Below are 14070 nucleotides of genomic sequence, written 5' to 3' on the forward strand. Positions count from 1 at the left end.
CGCGAGCGTCTCTCCTCTCCTCACGTTGGTCCCTCCTGTCCTCACGTTCACTGGCATCTTTCCTATACTTTGAAACCATGTCCTTCCACTCATTCAGATGAGCTCGTTCATTGCGGGTGGATTCCATGATTTCCGCGAACATCTCCTCTCGCGTCCTCTTTTTCCGACGCCTTATCTGAGATAGCCTTCGGGACGGAGGAGGGAGGCTTGAAAAATTTGCAGCTGCTGGAGGGAGGGAAGAAAGGAGAGAATTTTTTTAAAAGATACATTTTACAGAACAATGCTTATACTCTTTCACGGTGAACAACACTATTCACATTACATAGCACGTGTGATTTCTGTGCAAGGTCGCATTTTGCCTCTTAATATTGAGTGCCTGTGGCTTTGCTGCTAGAGATCACAGACGCAGGTCCGGGCAACAGAATTCGGCTTGCATGTGGCCATGGTAAGCCATTGTCTTTTGGCTTCTGCGCCCTCCTTTCCCACATACCAAGCAAAGCTCGTTGAGTGCTGCAGTTTTCCTGTTACCTTCAGCAGCAGAAAACAAACTAACCCCCCCCCCCCCTCCAGTTCTCTGGAATGATCGCTTTATCCCTCCCCCCGCCGCGTGGCTGGTATCAGGGAAGATCCCTGCTAGCCACACGTGAAAAGCTCAGCGCCAATGTCCCCTCCCCCCCCCCCACTTGGCTTACTACAGGGAAGGATTTCTTTTCAGCCACAGGCAAACAGCCCAGTAGGAACGGCCACCTCTGTCCCCTTAATTACATTCCCGTATTTCAACCAGGTTACCATGAGCGATATCACTCTCCTGAGGATTACACAGCGAGATAAAGAACGGATGTTGCTTGAATGCCAGCAAACACCGGGACCATACGCTGCCAGGCTTTGTCATGCAATACCAGATTACTTGCTACTAGCATGGCATGGTCAAGCCTCCTACCATGGAGGACGGAATAAGGCTGCACTGCCCAGAAACCTTCTGCAAAAGCTTTTGGAGTACCTCCAGGAGAGCTTCATGGAGGTGTCCCTGGAGGATTTCTGCTCCATCCCCAGACACGTTAACAGACTTTTCCAGTAGCTGTACTGGCCGCAAATGCATCCCAAGTCCTCAGGGAAAATTAATCATTAAAAAACGCTTGCTTTTAAACCATGTTTTATATTTTAAAAGGTAAACTCACCTGAGGTCCCTTCCATAGGGTCATGGTCTTGGGTACTGGCTTGGGAGGGTGTTTCAGTCAGGCTGAGAAAAAGATCCTGGCTGTTGGGGAGAACGGAGTGCTGTGTGTTTTCCACAAGCTCGTCCTCCTCCTCCTCCTTTTCCCCGTCTGCAGAATCCTCAGGTGTGGCTGATGAGATTACCCCCGCCTTGGAATCCACAGTCAGAGGTGGGGTAGTGGTGGCGGCCCCCCCTAGAATTGCATGCAGCTCAGCGTAGAAGCGGCATGTCTGCGGCTCTGACCTGGAGTGACCGTTTGTCTCCTTTGTTTTCCGATAGGCTTGTCTGAGCTCCTTGACTATCACGCGGCACTGCTCTGAGTCCCTATTGTGGCCTCTCTCCATCATGCCCTTGGAAATTTTTTCGAATGAAGGTCTGCTAGCACTGAATCCTCTCCCCATATAGCGATCAGATCCAGTACCTCCCGTACGCTCCATGCTGGTGCTCTTTTTCGATTATCAGCCTGCATGGTTACCTGTGCTGATGAGCTCTGCGTGGTCACCTGTGCTCTCCTGTGCTGGGCAAACAGGAAATGAAATTCAAGTGTTCGCAGGGCTTTTCCTGTCTACCTGGCCAGTGCATCTGAGTTCAGGTTGCTGTCCAGAGCGGTCACAATGGTGCACTCTGGGATAGCTCCCGGAGGCCAATACCATTGAATTGCAGCCACACTAACCCTAATTCGAAATGACAATATAGATTTCGGCGCTACTCCCCTCGTCGGGGAGGAGTACAGAAAAAGATTTTAAGAGACCTTTATTTCGAAATAAATGGCTTTGTTGTGTGGACGGGTGCAGGGTTAATTCGATTTAACGTTGCTAAATTCAAACTAAACTGATAGTGTAGACCAGGCCTTTGTTACTGTCTTTCTCTGTAACAAAAAATAGGGAAAGGGCTGGTCAGGGACATGGATGGAGTGTGGGGTCCTCGTGCAGAGCGCTGAGTGTGCAGGGGGGAGAATTTCTTTGCAGATTCTAAGTCATCTCTGACACTGAACAGTATCCTGTGGTTACTAGAGAGAGGATTTTCTCACACCTTTCCATTTGGCCCCAGAATCTCATAAAGGCACGTTCCCATGTCTGACATGGTTCAGATCGTGCATTATTGATGGCCTCGGAGACACAGATCCAAAGCAGCAGGGGGCAGGACTCAGCACTAGAGCTGGGGGACATTTTCTGCACTCAATTTTTTTTCCAGGGAAAATGCAGATTTGTTGACACTGAAACGTTTCATAGATTTCTGTCAGCGTCACCCAGTTGTTTTGTTATAAAAAGAAATGAATGAACAATCAAAACATTTCCATTTTTTTTTCCAGGATTTTAAAGTTCAAATTACTTCTTGTTATAAAATTTCCTTGTTTTTAGATATTAAAGAAATGGTTAAAACAGAAACAAAACTGATTTGGTATTTGCCCAGCTCTGCCCAGAACCATATTGACAAACACAAGGGGAGAGAAAAAATAAAATAAAACTATGACACACAAAAACTGCAGGCTCAGGCAGAGAGTTCTGCATTGTTTACATTCAGTTCACACTGGGAAGATTTTTATCACCGCCACAAAATCTGGCAATTAATTCATTAATTGAAATGAAAGTTTAGAATCTGAAGAGGATCATGTTGCCCTTTCGTAGGGAGAGGATTTTTTGGACCCTCTGCAGGGATGTGTGCACGTGCTTGTGTGCACACACAAAATCCCAGGATCATGAAGCAACGGAGCAATCATTCACAAGAGTGAAATGTGAAGGAAATAACATGTAATAAAAGAGAAACTGCAATTAAAGAGAAACTGATTTAAGAAATAAGCAGGGTGTGAGCCGTAGTGAAAATAAGGAAATAGTAAGGACTGTAAAACAACGTATCTGGACAGCACCCTCAGGCATACAAGGGTAATGACAGGATTGGAGAAATTGTCAGAGCACAAAGGGTCTGTAAGCCAGAAGGGAGTGGAGGGAGAGAACCCAACACATCACACCCAGGATTACATGACTTTATTTAAGCTGGAACTCAGAACAGTAAACAAAGCTCGCACAAGAGGATTCCTCAAGTTATAACTAAATGTCCTCCAAACTCTAGGCTGACAGAGGCTGAAAACTGAGAAACTGCAGAGTGACCATGTATTTTGGGGGTGGGAGGGGGTGTTCTAGTGCATTCGATTTTCTAATTCAAAATTCTATTATTTCATTAATGTAAATTGTAATCTATGAAGTGAGTTTAATTAAGATAACAGTAATAAATATAGAGTAGATAAGAATAATAGTTTATGGCAGTGGTTTTCAACCTGTGGTTCGCGGACATGTCTAAGGAGTCCGCAAAAGACTTAAACTGAAAACTGACTGAACAGAATTCAACTATACATACAGATTATAGAGTTCCAAAGGGGTCTCTGCACCTCCATTCGACATTTCCAGAGGGATCCGCAAATTCAAAAAAGTTGAAAACCTCCGGTTTATGATGTAAGCCTAAATAGTAATTCTGCCAAAACAACTAATTTTGCTTTACTTGTGATTATTCCCCACTGAACGGATTTCTGCTTTACACCCAATTGATTGAGATAAAACAGAATTTGGCCTCTAAATTGCCCCTGCCTCTCATTGCTCTGATTCAGAATGCCCATCCATCTGGGTTGTTACAAATACAGGTTAATTATGACTGGCACCTACCAGATATTCCTGGCTTCTCTGCGCACTTTACATCCCAGCAGCTTTTCTCTCTCTTCCCTCAGAGTCTGCAAATGGGCCTGAATCTTTTCCTGAAGAAACAGAAAATGATTTGAGTGCTGTTATTTTTACTTTTAGGAGTGAGTGTGGGGGGGGGGGGGAGTTTTTCCAACACAAACAAACACATTACCGATGACTGGAGAATCCAGTAGGTTTATGAGGATTCTGATCAACCTGTCTGTACTGGGCTAGCTTGATTATCACTTCAAAAGTTTTTTTTCCTTTTACTTAATTGGCCTCTCAAAGTTGGTAAGACAACTCCCACCTGTTCATGCTCTCTGTATGTGTGTATATATATCTCCTCAATATATGTTCCATTCTATGCATCCGAAAAAGTGGGATGTAGCCCACGAAAACTTATGCTCAAATAAATTTGTTAGTCTCTAAGGTGCCACAAGTACTCCTGTTCTTCTTTCAGTAGGTTTATGATATCAAAGACATAGGCGCTGACTCCATGGGTGCTCTGAGCCTGGAGCACCCATGGAAAAAAAACAGTGGGTGCTCGGCACCCATCAATCACAGCTGGTCAGGATGCCCCCAATCAGCTAGTTGGAGGTGCTGTCAAACAGCTGATCAGCAGCTCAGGGAGGGAGGGGCTTGGGGGAGGGTGAAGAGCAGCGAGCAACAGGTGGGCAGGGGTGGGAAGAGGCGGAGTGAGGGTGGGGCAGTGCAGAGAGGGGTTGGAGCACCCCTAGGAAAAAATAAAAGTCAGCGCCTATGATCAGAGATACCAAGGAAGTGGAGTCATATAAATGGACACTGGGAGTGTTTCATTTTCAGGCTCCTTGAAATTGTTTGACCTTGTTTCTCCATTGATTTACACCAAGATGAAACTGGCATCACATCCTTGGATTTTTCTTTCAGTGTGTGAAATATCCTGTTTTTGAGGAAGTTTAACAAAGTGATACAAATCCCAGAAACCACCAGGGCTTGAAATATGGGCTGGGATTCTCCAAGGAGCCCAACTCCCACTGAATTTCAGCTCTGAAGCCCTGGAGACTGGACTGGTTGGGCAGAACTGATCACAGCACTAGGGCAAACCCCATTAGACATGTTCATGTTTGTCAAGAATGTTTGGTGTTTGCCCTAGTGCTGTCCTGAACCCTTCCCGTGCTAATGCTGCCTGGGTACTTGTTCCCCAGCTCCCAGCAAAGCTCCCAGAAGGGGGTTCCAGAGATTTCAAAATGTTGCGCTGTGGGAGAGCAGTGTAAGGACTAGTGAATCCACTTTGGCTGGTTCTTCAGCCTGACACCGGTCAGCACCGCCCAGGGATTAGATTTGCTACAATCCAGTCTAATCCTAGTCATACTTGGCATGGACCTGCTCTGGCTGGAGCCCTTTTGTGTGTGCACTCAAAATCCTCAGTGTCTACACAGTGTTTAGCACAGTGATCTCCTCTAGTGCAGGCCGGCATCTGAGTTTAGCCCTACATGGAACAGCACAGGAGTTCAGAATCCCAGTGGGAAACCTCATCTCCTGCCGGGTCTGGGACCTTTATCAAGGAATCTTTCCCTCCTAATGGCCTTTCTTAATTATTGCTCAGATTGGAGACGCCTGTATCCAGGGCTGGATTAACCTTTTGTGGGCCCAGCCCCAAACATATGTGTGGGCCCCCATAGGGACAATGGAGCATGGCGGTCAGTCTACGGAGCGAGGGGCCAGCCAGGGAAATGGGGCATGGCATGGCGGGGGTGGTCCCGCTCTGCCCAGCCCAGTGCAAGGGCACTGTTTACAAACCGGCAGGTGCCAGACCCACACTGGCCCACCCGGCCCGGTGTTGCCAGCATGACCCTTCCCCTCAGGGGCAGTCCCATGCTGCCCCACACAGCCCCCCCCCCACCTGCTGCACTCCCTATGCCCAACACCCCCCTGAACCTGCTATGCCCAATGCCTCTGCACAGACCCCCCACTGCCTAGCACCCCAAAACACAAAACCCTCCCCCACTGCCCAATGCCCATGCCCCCTCACAGCCCAGCACCCCCATGCCCTGCCCTTGTCCGCACTCATGGGCCCTGCTGAGCCAGTGCAGAGCAGGCATCCCCCCTCCCAGCACAATGTTAGTGGGCAGGACAGCTGACGCTCAGGAGCACAGAGCAGCCCCATCCCCCAGGGCCCCACACAACCCTGCCTGCCTGGCACTGGTGATGCCCGCAGCAGAAAGGAGGTGTTTCCTTGTGCGTGGGGGCAGTCATTGACTTCCCCAACCCGCCGCTTCCGCAGAGTGACAGGGAGAGGTGGGCCCCGGCCCTGGGGAGCCCAAAGTGCATGGTCACTGGTGTGGAGCAGCAGCAATTGAGAGCTGCTTTCCGCCCCATTACTGGCAGGCAGCCACTGGTTGCTAGTGAACGGGGTGGAGAGGCGCCCGCGGAGAGGAGCAGTGGGCTGGGGGGGAGGAGGGCAGAGAGGAGCCAGCGGGCAGGGCCAGGGGGTGGAGAGAAGTCCTGGGCTGGCCAAGAGGAGAGAGCAGTGGAGGAAGAGGGACTGAGGCGGGGAGGGGAGCCAGTAGCTCAGGGCACAGCAGAAATGGAGTGGGCTGGGTCAGGGCCCCTTTTGAGCATGGGCTCCTGGCACCATTGTAAACCGGTACTGCCTATATCAGATTAAGCCCAGCATTGGGTGAGGCAGGTGTGGCAGAAAATGTTCCCACCCTCCCGACTGACAGGTTCTCTGAAATGCTCCAGACAGGTGCATAGGCGCCAACTTTCTCCGGCACCGGTGGGTGCCCGTGCCCCCTCCCGCCCCTTTCCCCACCCGCATTCCAACCCTATCCGCAAAGTCCCCGCCCTAACTCTGCCCCCTCCCTGCCCCTATTGTATCCCTTCCCCAAATCCCCGCCCTGGCCCTGCCTCTTCTCCCAGTGCGCTGCGTTCTCCTTCCTCCCCCCTCCCTGCCCCGTGAATCAGCTGTTTCACAGTGCAAGCGCTGGGAAGGAGGGGGGAGAAGCAGGACACGGCAGCGCGCTGGCGGAGGAGGCAGAGGCAGAGGTGAGCTGGGATGGGGCGGGGCCACGGGGAGCTGCTGGTGGGTGCTGAGCACCCACCAATTTTTTTCTGTGGGTGCGCCAGCCCTGGAGCACCCACGGAGTCGGCGCCTATGGACAGGTGGGACAAGTAGGTTCATGCTGGAATCTTTCCACAGGGTTCTTTGCAGCCATAACCCCTCTGTGGGGAGCTGAACCCAGCCCTGTGGGACAAAAGCTGCTGTTGGGGGTGGGTATGGGTGTGGGGGAGGCTCACTCTGCCACTCCTCTCCCATCAGAGCCTCCCCTCTGCACCAAGCCAACAACCCATCAACAACTTCCCATGACACCCTGGTGGGTCACAACCCACCATTGGGGAAACAGCACCCATGGGGATGTCGCCACCCTAAGCCTGATTCCGATGTCCCTGCCAAGCCCACAGGAGGGAGGGGAGACTGGGCCATGGACTTCTGCTTATGCCTGCTGCCTGAGGTCGGAACCCCCTCCCACACCCTAACCTCTTGCCCCAACCCAGAGCCCCCTCCCACACCCTGAACCCCTCGTTTCTGGCCCCACCCCAGAGCCTGCACCCCAGCTGGAGGCCTCACCCCTTCTGCATCCCAACCCCTGCCCCAGCCCAGTGAAAGTGAGTGAGGGTGGGGGAGAATGAGTGACGGAGGAAGGGGGGCTGGAGTGAGTAGGGGCAGGGCCTCACAGAAAGGGCATGGCCTCCAGGAAGGGGCATGCAGGGGGTGGGGCAAGGGTGTTCAGTTTTGTGCAATTAGAAAATTGGCAACCCTAACTTTGGGAAGGGGTCAAAGTGGGGAGGGACGGAGAAGGGGGATCCTTCACTGCCCAGGAATCCATGTACCAGGAGCAGGAGAAGTTCGGTCTGGGTTCTTCACTCCTTCTTACTACGACACGTAAGCCTTGGGACATTTATTGAGGGCCACACTTCTCCAGCAGTTGCTCGGAAACCTACTTAGGCCTGAAATCCCTCATTCCTCTCCAGTGGAATCTAACTGAGTGGCTGTCTGGGGCTCAGGGAAACCCTAATGTTGGGGGAAGGTGACTTTCCCAAAGCTCTGGCTATAAAAATAACAGTTGGTCATTTCATACCTTGAATTCTTCAACAGCTTCCTCTCCAGGAATCAAGGTGTGATCTCTGTGCTCCTTGGATCTGTCACACACCAGGCAGATGGGGATTTCAACCTCTTTGCAGAACAGTTTTAGAGGCTCCTTGTGTTTCTCACACAGTCTCTCTGGTTCTGGTTCCTTCACTGTCTGCAACCTGAGTTCTCTGGCTGCTTCCACAATATTCCTGAGCTGCCTGTTCAGCCTGAGGTTCCTCTGGGGAAAGATCTCTCTGCACTGAGGGCAGGAGACGTCTGTATCGAATCCCTCCCAGCACTGGGTGATGCAGGCTCGGCAGAAACTGTGATCACAGTCTAGAGACACCGGATCTTTAAAATACTCCAGATTAGGGTGACCAGATGTCCCGATTTTATAGGGACAGTCCCGATTTTTGGGCCTTTTTTTATATGGGCTCCTATTACCCCCCACCCCCTGTCCCGATTTTTCACATTTGCTGTCTGGTCACCCTACTCCAGACAGCGGGTACAGGTGATTTCATCCTGGAGAGTTTTTGCTAGATTTGCAGCAGCCATGGCTTCTAGTGCAGGAAAGAGACCAGAAAGGAATATAGTTTTATTTCCTTCTTGTCAGAAATGGGCTGATTGAATTTGTCACAGTCATTAGGCATTTCTTTTCTGGGTGCGATCTCATGCTCTTTGTTTTTTATGGATTGAAAAGAATCTTTGACTGAAGTGTGATGAGCAGGGCCCTACCAAATTCACCACTGTAAAAAACGGGTCAAGGAATGTGAAATATGATCTCCCCCATGAAATCCAGCTATTGTAGGGGAGGGGCGGGGGGCTCCCCAGCCAGGATTCCTACCATGCATCATACCGGCCTGGGCTGATACTTTCTCTTCCCCTGCAGGGGCCGCTCCTGAAGCCGGCTCAGACCAAACTCCGGGAACCTCTCCCGGCTGTAGTAACCTCCGTGGCTGCTGACTGGAAGCCCAGCTCTGAAGGGAGAGCAGAAGTGAGGGTGACGGTCATGCCCTGACCAGGGCAGAGAGGCAGTGACCCCAGCTGTCAACCCGCAACTGGGATGGGAAGCTGCCGGGAACACCCGGATGTATGGTAACCCTCCTACCATAACCTGAAACCCTCACTTCTGCACTGATGCTGGCAGTGGTGCTGGATCTGGCTTTAGAACTGGGGGCCCAGCCAGTTCTCCAGCCCCCTAGTTCTGAAGGCAGCGCCCCAGCCAGTAGCAGTGCAGAAGTAAGGGTGGCAATCCTACAATCCCCCTACAATAGCCTTGTGACACCCTCCCATGACCCCCTTTTGGGTTGGGAACCCCATGGTTACACCACCATAAACATTTCAGAGGTAAACATCTGAAACTGTGACATTGATTATTCAAAAAATCCTATGACCATGAAATTGATCAAAATGGACCCTGAATGTGGTAGGGACCTTGTGATGAGTCCAAATTGACATTAACTCCTCCAAAATATTGCAGCCTGCCCTGTCCTCTAGTCACTCACTTGTAAAAATTAGAGCTGGTCAAAAAAATTTCTAAAGGAACAATTTTCCTGTCAGAAAATGCCATTTTGTTCAAATCAAAACTTTCCATGGGAATGTGTCCACTTGGATGATTTTTCAGTGAAGCATTTCTATAAGGTTTGTGACGCTGTGTGGAATATGTGGGACACTTTCTCAAATTGTTGATACCGAAATTATAAAAGTGCAATGATCTTACCAGATATACCCTGTAAGGTATCAGTGGAAAAGTTTTATAATTTGCCAAATATGATAAGCATGTTTATATGTTTGTATCATCTTTGTATCGCGAGGTATGAATGTGTGTGATGTATCTATATTTCAAGCTTGTGTTATGTTTCTGTGTGACACCTCAGACAGATTGGTATCAGCACTAATTAGCCTGTTCCATGGCCCATCAAGGGTCATCAGCTGTACAATGGATCCATTGAAAGAAACCAGGGGCTACACCTGATGAATCAGCGAGTCATGTATTGGCATGGCTATGGAAGAGAACTCTAAGGCTGGGTCTACACTACCCGCCTGAATCGGCAGGTAGAAATCAACCTCTCGGGGATCGATTTATACAATCGATCCCCGAATCGACGCTCTTACTCCACCAGCGGAGGTGGGAGTAAGCGCCGTCGACGGGAAGCTGCAGAGGTCGATTTTGCCGCCGTCCCTACAGCGGGTAAGTCAGCTGCGATACGTCGAAGTCAGCTACGCTATTCGCGTAGCTGAATTTGCATGTCTTAAATCGACCCCCCCCCCCCCTGTAGTGTAGATGTAGCCTTAGGCTTTTCCATGCCATGTGCTGTAAAGCTTGTGTTTGGGACACAGGAAGTACAAGCCACATGGCAAAAAGAATATAAAAAAAAAGATGCATCATCTCCATTCTTCAATAATACTGCTTCCTACCTTTCAAGCAACTTCTCTGCAAACTGAAGCTTTGAACAACGGATTGAATGATGCATCCAAGCTTCAGATGTGTTCCAGAGGGATTTTACAAGCCGGCAAAATCACCAATACTGCTAAGAACCTGACATATGGACTTTGAAGTCTTATGTATGTACCTGATTGCTTTACCATTTAACAACTCTCTCCCTGTTCTTTCCTTTTCTTTTATAATAAACCTTTAGTTTTACACACTAAAGGATTGGCTGGCAGCCTGGTATTTTGGGTAAGATCCAAACTAATATTGACCTGGCATGTGACTGACCCTTTGGGGTTCAGAAGAACATTTTCTATAGTGAGCAGAGTTTCAAATAACTTTTCACTGTACTGGACCTAGGTGCTGATTGGGAGCCAGAGACCTGGAATGCAATAATTGGGCCTGTGTGATTTCTTTTTTTCAGCTTCTTGCTAACCAGTGTGGGGGATCAGGAGCACCGTTTGTGACTGGTTGGTGAGTCTAACTTCAGTATTATCCACAAGTTATGGGAGAAACTGTTCTTCTTTTGCAACCTGCTCTGACCTTGGTATTTTCAACGTGGGCTACCCCAGACACCCCGGGTCACAAGGTTAAAATGTTCCCTTTTGTTTTTTCAGTTTGAAACAACTTTGTTTCAAAGTTTATTTCACATTACATTATCAACTATAATATACAACGAAAAAGTCAAAATCAGACTAGAACTGTACAATTTTGCTGAAATGAAACATTTCAGTTCACCCCAAATTATTAATTTTTATTTAGTGTTTTTTTTTTCATTCTGATTCAATACAAAATATAAAAATGGAATTTCCCACAAAAAGGACATTCTGGTTCCTGACCTGCTCCAATGCAAAGCACCAATTCCTTCTACATGGTACTAGACACATCCAGCACACAAGCCACATAGACAGCAACATGTAAAGACCTGTGACTGAACTCCCATACCCACCTCTCTAGCTATTCCTTTGCACCTCCTTCAGTGAGACAGCCATGGAATCCTTTCCAGTAACTACACTGTGCAGATCTGGTCACCCCATCTCAAAAAAGATGTATTGGAATTAGAAAAGGTACAGAAAAGGGCGACAAAAATGATTAGGGGTATGGAACAGCTTCTGTATGAAGACAAGTTAATAAAACAGGGACTTTTCAGCTTGGAAAAGAGACGACTAAGGGGGATATGATTGAGGTCTATAAAATCATGACGGATGTGGAGAAAATAAATAAGGAAATGTTATTTACTCCTTCTCATAACACAAGAACACAAGATCATCAAATGATCCATTCCCTGTTGCCCATTCCTAGATTCTGGCAAACAGAGGCTAGGGACACCAACCCTGCCCATCCTGGCTAATAGCCATTGATGGACGTATCGTCCAGGTACTTATCTAGTTCTATTTTTAACCCTGTTATAGTCTTGGCCTGCACAACATCCTCTGGCACAAGAACACAAGAACAGTGGTCACCAAATGAAATTAATAGATATCAGGTTTGAAACAAACAAATTATTTCTTCACAGAACACACTGTCAAACTGTGGAACTCTTTGCCAGAGGATGTTTTGAAGGCCAAGACTATAACAGGGTTAAAAAAAGAACTAGATAAATACCTGGATGATACGTCCATCAATGGCTATTAGCCAGGACGGGCAGGGTTGGTGTCCCTAGCCTCTGTTTGCCAGAATCTAGGAATGGGCGACAGGGAATGGATCACTTGATGATTCCCTGTTCTGTTCATTCCTTCTGGGCACCTGGCATTGGCCACTGTCGGAAGACAGGATACTGGGCTAGATGGACCTTTCGTCTGACCCAGTATCGCTGTTCTTATGTTCTTAAGAAGCCTGGGACCCACAGTCACTGCAGCAGCTATGATTCACTGAAAGCAGAGCCAAACCCGGCCCAGAGCTGGCCTGCCAAGAGGCAGGGAATCCCTGAACCAATCATTCCAGAGACTCTGTGTAGCCAGCTCCTCCAAAGAGCTACACCGAGCCTCTCTCCACTGTCTGATTGGCGCTCCCTATCCAGTGATGAGCTGCCAAAATATTAACAACCAGTTCCCTCCTCCTCACCCCACAAGGGGGTCATGCCCCCAGGACTCCTGTCCCATCCAACTCCCCACGTTTCTTGACATCCCCATCCCCGGGACCCCTGCCCCATCCACCCCCCTTCCCTGTCCCCTAACTGCCCCCTGCCGCCCCATCCCACCCCTCCTGTCATTCCTGATGGCCCCCCGGGACATCTGCCCCATCCAACCACCCCTTCTTTCTGTCCTGACTGCCCCTGGAACCCCTGCCCCGACTGCCCCCCACCACCCCATCCAACACCCCTGCTCCTTCCTGACTGCCCCCCCAGGACCCTTGCCCCATTCAATTCCCCTTTTCCCTGCCCTCTGACCGCTCCGAGTCCCAACCCTAATCCACCCCCCCCCCCGCCCCCCTTACCGCGCCGCCCAGAGATGAGGGCCGCGTCGCCCGGAGTCGGGGCCGGGGGCTAGGCCGGAGTCAGGGGCTGGACCGGAGTCGGGGCCGGGAGCCAGGCCGGAGCCGCTGGCTGGCCCGAAGTCAGGGGTCCACCCGGAGCTGCAGGCCGGAGTCAGGGGCCGGGGGCTGGAGCCGCGGGCTGGCCCAAAGGCGGGGGCTGGCCTAGAGCCGCGCCACCCGGAGTCAGGGCTGGGGCCGCCTAGAGCCGCGCGGAGCCTGAAAGCCCTCCTCGTGCCCCCCCCCACCCCGCCCCAGCTCACCTGCAGGAAGCTGCTGCTTCCTTCTCAGCCCTCTCAGGCTTCCCGCACGAACATCTGATTCGCGGGAAGCTGGGAGGGGGAGCCGGAGACAGGTGAGCTGGGCCTGGGGGCAGGGCAGGGCAGGGAGCTGCTGGAGTTTTTGTTAAATTTAAAAGCTCTTTTAGAACCAGGACAACCAGTTCTAATAGGGCTTCTAAATTTAACAACCGGCTCCAGCTCACCACTGTCCCTATCACATCTCCTGGCCTAAAGTTGTAGGGTGTTCAGGGGGGATCTCAAAAACACAATTAAAATCCTGTAGCAGAACCTTAGAGAGGAACTTTGCAGTTCAGTGTGGTTTGCATTTGTTTTGTTTTCGTTTGGTTTTTTGGTGATTCTTTAAAAAATCTTTGTCTGTGGGGAACCGTCCCAGATGGCCAGGCTTGGGTTGCCAGAGGCTGTGCATTTTGGGGAGCTGAGTTGCATCTGGCATAGACAAGCCCATTTCACGCTACAGGCAGGTACTGGGGCGGTGTCTCATAAACCTAGGAGCGTCATACTGTTCAGCCAACTTGTTTTAAGAGCATTACCATGGTCAATGGGAAACAGAGATGTACCCACTGCAGGGGCTGCCGCAGAGTCCTTCAGATATTTATAGCTCATTGGAAGGGAGACAGTGATTGGTGGGTCTCTGGCACAGTGTGTGTCAAGTCCCTCTCTGGAGATTGGCCTCAGACATAAAGGAAATTCCTCCTGAAGCTCAAAGGGTGGGGATGTGTGCTGTGAACCGTGGAGACCATACTACAAACCCTGCTGCTGTGGGAGTGAGTATTGAGTGGTTCCATTTGATATATATTTTAGGTTTTTTTAATAGTTTATTTAATTACCACAATAATAAAAACCATTATAATCTGTCAAAGGTG

The sequence above is a fragment of the Chrysemys picta genome, chromosome 12, assembly GCF_011386835.1.
Source record: "Chrysemys picta bellii isolate R12L10 chromosome 12, ASM1138683v2, whole genome shotgun sequence".
Classification (NCBI taxonomy): Eukaryota; Metazoa; Chordata; order Testudines; family Emydidae; genus Chrysemys; species Chrysemys picta.